This window comes from Chiloscyllium plagiosum, chromosome 1 (genome assembly GCF_004010195.1).
Source record: "Chiloscyllium plagiosum isolate BGI_BamShark_2017 chromosome 1, ASM401019v2, whole genome shotgun sequence".
Classification (NCBI taxonomy): Eukaryota; Metazoa; Chordata; class Chondrichthyes; order Orectolobiformes; family Hemiscylliidae; genus Chiloscyllium; species Chiloscyllium plagiosum.
Genome location: NC_057710.1, coordinates 100,339,185 through 100,349,736, shown reverse-complemented (window position 1 = coordinate 100,349,736; position 10,552 = coordinate 100,339,185). Strand labels below are relative to the sequence as shown.

The 10,552-nt window shown below is 40.4% G+C and overlaps 1 long non-coding RNA gene across 1 annotated transcript; it reads right to left on the bottom strand.

Moving 5' to 3' along the window:
- Window positions 1-435: 435 nt before the first annotated feature.
- LOC122551481 lies at window positions 436-10,430 on the bottom strand. The gene is made up of 3 exons (XR_006312110.1): window positions 10,109-10,430; window positions 1,703-1,792; window positions 436-1,547 (listed from the first exon to the last, which is right to left on the bottom strand). It is a non-coding gene; the product is annotated as an uncharacterized LOC122551481 (long non-coding RNA).
- Window positions 10,431-10,552: the final 122 nt, after the last annotated feature.

Below are 10,552 nucleotides of genomic sequence, written 5' to 3'. Positions count from 1 at the left end.
CACTCTTGAGAGAAGACTGGTCAGGCATCTGGTCACTCAGAGCCAAAGGGGGCTCTCCACCAAAGTTGTCATGGGGGATGAGCAATACTCAGTGCTGGGGGGAGGCGTGAATCTGTTCACTGAATGTTAAGGAGAGTCCTTGAGGTCACTGCTGTGCGGTTGTGTCTGTTCAAATTTGACTAGGTGCACAGCTGGGTTTGAAATAAGTCCCTTCAGTGGAAATCGTCAGAGGTGGCAGCAATAAGGAGTTTGTGCCACTGTCACATGTCCGATAGTGTGAGAGTAGCATCATAAATCTATGGTGCATGCAACGGAATTCGTGTGAGATAACTCGCTGAAAACCTCAATGAAACTCCTCAAAATAGACACTTAGTTGATTATTAGCAAAGTTCAGCTATACATTTCTCAGCAAGGTGTACTGAATACTGAGTGGCAAGTGACCTTGTTTCACAGCTGACTGTAATATAATAAAGCATGACACATTACAAACAAAAGTGAAAAGCACATTATTATTATTATATATTCACATCAATCTAATGAGTATGGCTGAAAATTTTGTTTCTTCTTCACAGTATCCAAAAGTATATATTTAAAATAAGGATACAGATGAGGTACTGATGTCAGTTCTAACCTAAGTTTTTAGGTATAGGATTATACATCAGTTTCTTTCACTGAGCTTTGCTAAGAACTATCACATCTCTATTGATTGAATGCAAGCACATTCTGATTATTTATTGCTTTTTCACAGTGGACTAAATCAGATTATGAATTGTTTCTCATTGGACTAATATAACTAATTCATGTATTTGATAGGAATAAATAAACTAAGAGTTTACAATTCAGAAAATGTTGTAGGGTTGTCCCACAGTCCTATCTTTTGAATGACAATAATGGATAAGGAGAGCACCTGAAGCAAATTTCTCTCAGAATTTGAACAAAAAAGTGAGGTGGATTGTATAATGTATTGTTTACTGCAATCTTCTAAAAACTTTAACTAAATCAATACCTTCCATTCAAGCTGCCGTCTTATACTCACATGTTTTGTTTTTCATGCTGTCATTTGATGTTATTCCATTTTAGGTTTAGTCAGTTGCAGTAGAACAACATTATACAAATAAATTGCTTTATTTCCTCTAGTGAGTTAGTGATATATAAATGATCTTGTACATATTACAAGTGACAGTCACTTATCTGCCAGCTGTGCTCTCCATGTTTTGTTATGATAGAGAAGAGAAAAAATTCAAGGTCTGTGAAGCTGGTAATTTACAGAAATTTACTGCCATATGTGTTTAATCACAAAAATGATTTCTTGCAGAACAGCAGCAGAATAATTATTTTCATCTTTTTTATAGAAAGATGAAATGCAATTAAATGTAGCTTTGTATGGAAAGAAGTTTAGGAAGTCCTGAGAGACACAATAAATCACAATATGAATCTTTCTTATTGGTTGTTGTTGTAGATATTCCAAAATTAAAATGGCATTCATTGGGGTTGGGATTTTCTTAGGTAGGGCAAATAAATGTAGGCCTCCTTCTTTTCACTCTCCACTGTAATGAAAAAAGTCAGTACATTACTGATAAGTTTGCTGAATTTAATATCTCTGAACATTTCTGAAGTCAGCTGACTACACATGTTCCTTACTGTTACACTAAGTGCATATAGAGTCATATTCAATATCCCCACTACAAAGTATTCTACTTACACTCACTGTATATGTTTCCCCATAAAGAATGGCCAATGTTTGAGGCAGTTGGAGTTGCTTGAGGAACTGTAGGTCTGTATAAATTAACTTCTTGACAAGGAGAAAAGATGCAAAAGAGAAAAACCAAAACAGCTACTTGCCATATTACAATAGCTTTTCCTACTTGAATCACAGCTGCTCTTAAATTATTCATTTAAATTGCATTTATTAATATTCAATACACGAGTCACAGAGTAGGGTATTATTAAAACTCAACCAAAGTATAATTGCAAAACAAATGTAATCATGCATTTATCTATTCTTCAGTCTTAAATAATATTTAGTACATGCAGTGGTGCTTTAATATTTAAAAGAGAATTGATAAACACATTTCCATACAACATAAAAGCAACTGAAATAAAGTAGAATTAACTCCAATGTATCGGCTGTATTATCGCTGTTATAGGACATAGCCCATAAGCTGACTTGTTTCCATATGGACAAGCTACCTATCACCAGGTAAAGAGCTGATAAGTCTTCATTGGAAGCATAAGCAGAACATCGAGAACTATATTTGTTAGAAGCTGAGGGATGACTTGACAAGTATAAAACATTATGAAGCAGGGATAGGGTGGGCAGTCAGCATCTTTTTTTCCCCAGGGTGGAAATGTCAAATACGAGGGAACATAAGGTTAAAGGAGATGTGTGAGGAAATTTCTTTTACATGGAGGGTGGTATGTGCCTGGAATGCATGCTGGCAGGAGAGATGGTAGGAGCAGATAAGTTTACAAAGTTTAAGTGATATTTTGGCAGACACATGAACAGACAGGGAGTAGAAGGATATGGACCATATACAGGCAGATGGGGTTCGTTTAGGACGGCATCATGGTCAACATAGATGTGGGGGTCCTGTATTGCATTTTTTTTGTTTTATGTTCTATATACTTTGTGACTTGGAAGTGCCGGTGTTGGACTGGGGTGGACAAAATTAAAAATCATACAACACCAGGTTAGAGTCCAACAGGTTTATGTGGAAGTACAAGCTTTCGGAACGCCGCTCCTTCGTCAGAGGCCTGATGAAGAAATGGTGCTCTGAAAGCTAGTGTTTCCAAATAAACCTGTTGGACTTATAACCTGGTGTGGTGTGATCTATTTTACAAGTACTTCTCTTGAAAGTTTTGGACTAGTCTAGTGTATTAAGATTTTGATTAATTATAAACTGATTTATCTTTATTTCATAAAAATCAATCAAAAAGTCAATAAATTTTAGATCCTGTTCATATCAAACAGACTCATGCCAGCCACAAAAATGGAACATTCACTTTACACTTTTATTTCCCAGGAGCATATCTAGATTTGTGAAGGTAGCTATTAGCAAAAAGCTATAGTCAGGTTTCTGAATAAATAAATTGGCAGACTGTTTTCAGAATTAAGGGGAACAGAGACCTAACAAAGAAGAGGATTGATCACAACAGGAGACATCATGGGGGCAATTCATGAATGGAATGGTGTGCTTACGGGCAAGTTTCAAGGCCAGATTGACAAAAGTGAGGAATTGTAATCCCTTGTAGTGTTGAATGACATTTGATTTCCCACTATATCAATAGAATAAAAGGGAATTTGGTAAGATTGATTAGTTTTGATTGTGTTTGCTTTTTTTAATGTCATGATGTGAGGTGTTTGATTACAATATATTACCCATGTTTACCACAAATTAATTCTGGTGTTAGAAACACTTTGTAAGTTTACTGTAGATTATATGGCTGTGCTAAATTTTATAGTAAAGCATTACTTTTGTTCAAAACCATGGAATTGTTATTCTCTTAATATATTCCTTAATGTTATTTTGCGTCAACTTAAAAAGAGTCCCTAATTTAATTGTAACTTATTTTGGTGTCAAGTTTTATTTTCATTTTTCTGCTGCCCTTGTCCTTCTAAATAGCAGTAGTTGAGAGTTTAGAAGGTGCTCTTTAAGGAGTCTTGGTGAATAACTACAGTACATTTTGAAAATGGTACGTATTGCTGCTACGAAGCATGGATAGTGGAGGCAGTGAAAGTTTTTAGATTTAGTGCCAATCAAGTGCATTGCTTTGTCCTGGATGGTGTCTGAATTCCTGCATGCTATTGGAACTGCATTCTTCCAGGTAAGTGGGGAGTATCCAATCACATTCCTGATCTGTAGGTGGTGGAACTTCTTTGGGGAGCCAGAATGTGAATTGTTCACCACAGTTAAAAATCACACAACACCAGGTTATAGTCCAACAGGTTTATTTGGAAGCCCAATTAAACCTGTTTGACTATAACCTGGTGTTGTGTGATTTTTAACTTTGTACACCCCAGTCCAACACTGGTGTCTCGACATCATGTTCACAACAGGACATCTAACCTATGACCTGCTCTTGTAGCCACAGGTCAGCCTCTGGTTAAAGTTAATTCCCGGATATTAATAGCATGGATTCAGTAGTGGTAATGCCATTGAATCTCAAGAAGTAATGGTTGGATTCTCTCTTATTGGTACAGTCATAGTCTGGCTGTGGTTTGAGTGGTAACTGCAAGCCTAAGGGTGAATCCTACTCAGGTTTTGTCACATTTGGCCATGGACTATTACAGTATCCGTGGAGTCGCGAATGTTGTTGGACATTATGCAATCATAAGTGAATATTCCCACTTCTGACCTCATGATGAAGCTGCTGAAGATGTTTGGGTTTAGGACACTACTTAAAAATGTGTTGCTGGAAAAGCGCAGCAGGTCAGGCTGCATCAAAGGAACAGGAGTATCGACGTTTCGGGCATAAGCCCTTCTTCAGGAAGGACACTACCCTAGTGTCTTAGGTAGTGTTCTTTAGGACACTACCCTAAGGAAGTCCTGCAGAGATGCCCAGGAGCTGTGATGACTGACGTTTAAGAAAATAAGACTTCCTTTTCATTAGATATGATAAATGGAAAGTTCCAACCATCACCCACTCCAATTTCCATTGACTCTAGCTCACTCAGTCAAACGCAGGCTTGATATAAAGCACGGTTATTTTCACTCCATCTCTTTTGTCCATAAGACCATAAGACATAGGAGCAGAAATTAAGCCATTCAGCCCATTGAGTCTGCTCCACCATCCAATCATGGCTGATAAGTATCTCAATCCCATTCTTCCATTTTCTCCTCGTAACTCTTGATGCACTTTGGTAGGAAGATATCCAAGAACTTAACTATCTCAGTTTTAAATATATTCAATGACCTGGCATCCACAGCCTTCTGTGCCAATGAATTCCATAGATTCACCACACTCTGGCTGAAGATGTCTTTCTTTATCTGTGTTCTAAAAGGTCTTCCTTTTATTCTAAGATTGTGCCCTCGGCTCCTGGTCTCTCCTACCAAGAAACATCTTCACAACATCTACTCTGTCCAGACCATTCAGTATTCTGTATGCTTCAATTATATCACCCCTCATCCTTCTAAACTCGAGTATGAACTCAAAGTCCTCAAACCTTCCTGACATGTCAAGCTTTTCATTCCTGAGACCATTCTGGTGAACCCCCTCTGAACATGCTCCAGTGCTAGTACACTCTTCCTGAGATATGGGGCCCAAAGCTGTGCACAATACTCCAAATGTGGTCTGACCAGCGTCTTATAGAGCCTCAGAAGTACATCCCTGCTTTTATATTCAAGCCCTCTCAAAATACATTCCATCATTGCATTTGCGTTCCTAAAAACTAACTAAATCTGCAACTTTACCTTGAAAGTATCCTCGACTAGAACTCTCAAATCTCTTTGCACTTCACACTTCCGAATTTTATCCCAATTTAGAAAATAGTCTATGCCTCTATTCCTCCTGTCAAAGTGCATGACCTCACACTTTCCGATGTCATACTCCATCTGCCGCTTCTTTGCCTGGTCTCCTAGCTTGTGCACATAGAGTCATAGAGATGTACAGCATGGAAACAGACCCTTCAGTCCAACATGTCCATGCTGACCAAATATCCCAACCCAATCCAGACCCACCTGCTAGCACCTGGCCCATATCCCTCCAAACCCTTCTTATTCATATACCCATCCAAATGCCTTTTAAATGTTGCAATTGTACTCATCTCCACCGCTTCCTCTGGCAGCTCATTCCATACACGCAGAGGGTGACTATGTGAAAAAGTTGCCCCTTTGGTGTCTTTTATATTTTTCCCCTCTCACCTAAACCTATGCCCTCTCGTTCTGGAGTTCCCCACCCTAGGAAAAAGACTTTCTCTATTTATCCTATCCATGCTTCACATGATGATATAAACCTCTATAAGGTCACCCCTCAGCCTCCGAGGTTCCAGGGAAAACAGCCCCAGCCTATTCAACCTCTCCCTACAGCTCAAATCCTCCAACTATGGCAACACCCTCGTAAATCTTTTCTGAACCCTTTCAAGTTTCTCAAAATCCTTCCAATAGGAAGGGGACCAGAATTACATGCAATATTCCAAAAGTGGCCTATACAGCTGCAACATGACCTCCCAACTCCTGTACTCAATACTCTGACCAATAAAGGAAAGCATACCAAATGCCGTCTTCACTATCCTATCTACCTGCGACTCCACTTTCAAGGAGCTATGAATCAGCCCTCCAAGGTCTCTTGGTTCAGCAACACTCCTTAGGACCTTACCATTCAGTGTATAAGTCCTGCTAAGATTTGCTTTCCCAAATTGCAACACCTCGCATTTATCTAAATTAAACTCCATCTACCACTTCTCAGCCAATTGGGCCATCTGATCAAGACCCTGTTGTAATCTGAGGTAACCATCTTGATGTAGGTTTGCTCGCTGAGCTGCAAGGCACATTTTAAGACGTATTGTCACCATACTAGGTAACATTTTCAGTGAACCTCCAGATGAAGCATTGCTGATGATTCCTGCTCTCTCTATATATGTTTGCATTTCTTTGAATTGGTGATGTTATTTCCTGTGGTTATGTCATTTCCTGTTCTTTTTCTCAGAGGGTGGTAAATGGGGTCCAACTCAATACGTTTGTTGATAGAGTTCCGGTTGGAATGCCATGCTTCTAGGAATTCTTGTACATCCAGAACCTCAACTTGAGCTACATATCTTCTCAAAACTCACTGAGGCAACCTTCTTTGCTGTCCACTACATCTCCAATTTTGGTGTCATCTGCAAACTTACTATACCTCTTATGCTCACAGCCAAATCATTTATATACATGATGAAAAGTAGTGAATTTTTCTGTAGCCTCTCTGCCTCCTCAATGCTCCATGTCCCTCTACCTATCTTTGTATCATCTGTAAACTTAGTCAGAATGCTCTCAGTTCCTTCATCTAGATTGTTAATGTATAAGGTGAAAATTTGTGGTCCCAACACTGACCCTTGCGGAACTGGCTGCTATCTTGAGAAAGGGACCCTTTTATCCCTATTTTCTGCCTTCTGCCAGACAGCCAATCTTCTATCCATGCTAGCACCTTGCCTTTAACATCATGGTCCCTTACCTTACTCAGTAGCCTCCTGTGTAGCACCTTGTCAAAGGCCTTCTGAGTCCAGGTAGGTAACATCCATTGGCTCTCTTTGGTCTTACCTGCTCGTTACTTCCTCAAAGAATTCTAGCAGAGTTGTCAGGCATGACCACATCTTGGTGAAACCATACTGACTTTGCCCTACTTTACCATATGCTTCCAAGTATGCAGAACTCTCATCCTTCAGAATGGATTCTAGGATCTCACCTGTGATTGAGGTTAGACTAATCAGTCTGTAGTTTCTGTCTTTTGCCTTAATTCCTTATAAACAGGGGTGTTATGCTGGTGAATTTCCAGCCCTCTGGGACCCTCGCTGATTCTACTGTTGCCTGAAAGACCACCACCAGCACCTCCACTATCCTTTCAGCTATCTCCCTTAGAACTCCAGGGTGTAGTCTATCTGGTCCAGGTGATTTATCCCACCTTCAGGCCAGTCAGTTTTTCTAGCACCTCTTTCTTGGTGACAGCAACAATACTCACCTTTGTCCCCTGACTCTCTTGAATTTTTGGGATATTACTCAGGTCTTTCACTGTGAAGACTAACACAAAGAAATTGTTCACTTCTTCAGCCATTTCGTTATTCCCCACTACTATCTTCCTGCATCATTTTCCTGCTGCCCAATATTCACTTTTGCTTCTCTTTTGCCCTTCATATATCTAAAGAAACTCCGATAGTCTTCCTTTTATATTACTGGCTAGCTTACCCTCATATTTAATCTTCTCTCTCCTTATTTCTTTTTTTCTGTTGTTCTCTGTTGGCCTTTGTAAGCTTTCCAATCATCTGTTTCCCACTGCTCTTCAGCACATTATATGCTTTCTCTTTTGGTTTTATGCTCTCCCTGACTTCCCTAGTCAGCCATAGTTGCCTTATCCTCCCTGTACCATGCTTCTTTTTCCTCAGATTGAATCTCTGCTGTGTCGCCTAAATTACTCTCAGAAACTCCTGCCATTGCTGTTCCACTGTCTTTCCTGCTAGGCTCCTCTCCCCATCAGTTCTACCCAGCTCCTCCCTCATGCCTCTGCAGTTGCCTTTATTCAGTTGTAATATCGTTACCCTGATTCTATCTTTTCCCTCTCAAATTGCAGAGTAAATTCAATCATATTATGATCACTACCTCCTCAGGGTTCCTTCACCTTAAGCTCCCTTATCAAGTCTGCCTCATTGCATAATACTAAATCCAGTTTTGCCTGTTTGTTAGTTGGTTCCATTACAAGTTGTTCCAAAAAGCCATCTCGTAGCCATTCCACAAATTCCCTTTCTTGCCAATCACTACCACCCGACTTTCCCAGTCCACCTGCATATTGAAATCTGCAATGATCACTGTAACTTTGCCTTTCCTATACATCTTTTCTATCTCTTGGTGTTTCTTGCGCCCCAGCTCCAGACTATTGTTTGGAGGCCTGTACATAACTCCAACTATCGTTCCTCAATTCTATCCACTCAGATTCTACACCATCTGCCTCTACTTTGTTTCTTACACTAATAGGGCAACTCCATCCTCTCTGCCCACCTGTTTATCTTTTTGATAGGATGCATATCCTTGAATATTCAGCTCCTAATCCTGATCCTCTTGCAGCCATGTCTCTGTGATCCCCACCATGTGATACCTGCCAATTTCGACCTGCGCCACAAGCTCAGTTGCTTTATTCCTTATACTGCCTGCATTCAGATATAACACCTTCAGTCCTGTATTAACGACCCCTCTTCTCATTGTCATTAGTTTGTCCAGTGTGCTTGAAGTTTGATTGCTAACCCTTTCCATACACTCTGTCATATTTGTGCCTGTGCTGGAGTTTTTAATAACCTCTAATGGTTATTAATGCCAATGTCCCATGAATTCTGTCCCATTTCTCCCATACCAATCTTTGAGCCACGCATTTACCTGCTTAAACTTATTGACCCTGTGCCAATTAGTTTGTGGGTCAGGGAGTAATCCAGTGATTATTACCTTTTTGGTTATGCTTTTTAACTCCTAGCTGTTCATATTCCCTTAGCAGAACTTCTGCCCTAGTTATATCTATGTCGTTGGTACCTTCTTTACCCTCTCACTCAAGGTCCTCTGCAGCCCAGATGAGATATCCCGAACCTGAACACCAGGTAGGCAACTCAATGTTCGGTACTCTCGATCCTGGTCACAGACAATAGTGTATATGCCCCTAACCATACTATCCCCATTAAACAACTACATTTCTCTTCTCTCCCCCCACTTGAATGGCTCCCTGCACCATGGTGCTGTTGGTCAATCAGCTCATCCTCTCTGCAGTCCCCATTCGCATCCACACAGGGAGCAAAACTCTTGAACCCGTTGAAGGACAAGGGTTGAGGCTCCAGCTCGTCTATTGCCTGGCCCCCTCTACCTGCCTCACTCACAGCCACAGCATCCTGTCCCTGATCACTGGCTGAATTAGAGTTACTTAGTCTAAGGGGTGTGACTGTCTCCTTACACACAGCATCCAGGTAACTCTCCCCCTTCCTGATGTATCGTAATGTTTAATGTTCAGACTCCAGCTCATCAACTCTGAGCCAGCGTGCTTCCAGCAACTAACATTTCCTACAATCACTGGGAAACACAATGGGGTCCACCACCTCCCACATCATGCAGAAACAACACATCATCTGACCATCCACTCTTATTTTATTTAATTAGTTTTGAATTTTTTTCACTTTTAACTGTTTTTGTATCTCTGCTTATGCAAGTTGTAACCAATAAATACATTGTAATCAATAAATTAACAAGATTCAATTTAACAGATTCAAGTTTAGCACACCCTTTATTAGCCAATCAAATCATAGCCCTCCTGAGATGTCACTTTTTAGTTTCCCTCTCAGAATCAGAAATGTTTACCCTCCCAGACTGCTCTCCGCTCGCTCCCGCTCAGTTCTGTTCCGGAAGTGCACGCCCCAAATCCACGAGGTGAGTTTATAATCTCTTACCTTCCCAGACTGTTCTCTGTTCGCTCCTGCTCAGCTCTGGTTCTGAAATGCAGGCCTCAAATCTACGAAGTCAGTTTTTATAATCTCTTAACTTCCAGACTGCTCCCTGTTCAGCTCCTCTCCCCATGTTTGAATCAAGGCTGTAATGATGTCAGGAACAGAGTGGTCCTGCCTGAACCCAAACGGAATGTCAGTGAGCAGGATAATGCAAAGCAAATGCTGCTTGATAGCACTGTTGATGATCCCTTCCATCACTTTACTTATGATCAAGAATAGAATAATGAGGCAGTAAATAACCAGGTTGGATTTGTTGAGCATTTCGTGGGCAGGACATATCTCGACAATTTTTTACTTTGCTGTATAGATGGCAGTGTTCTGTAGCTTCTGAATAACAGAGGTTGAGACTTAACTGTACCCTCTAGCTATCTTTGGTAAGGGTAAAAG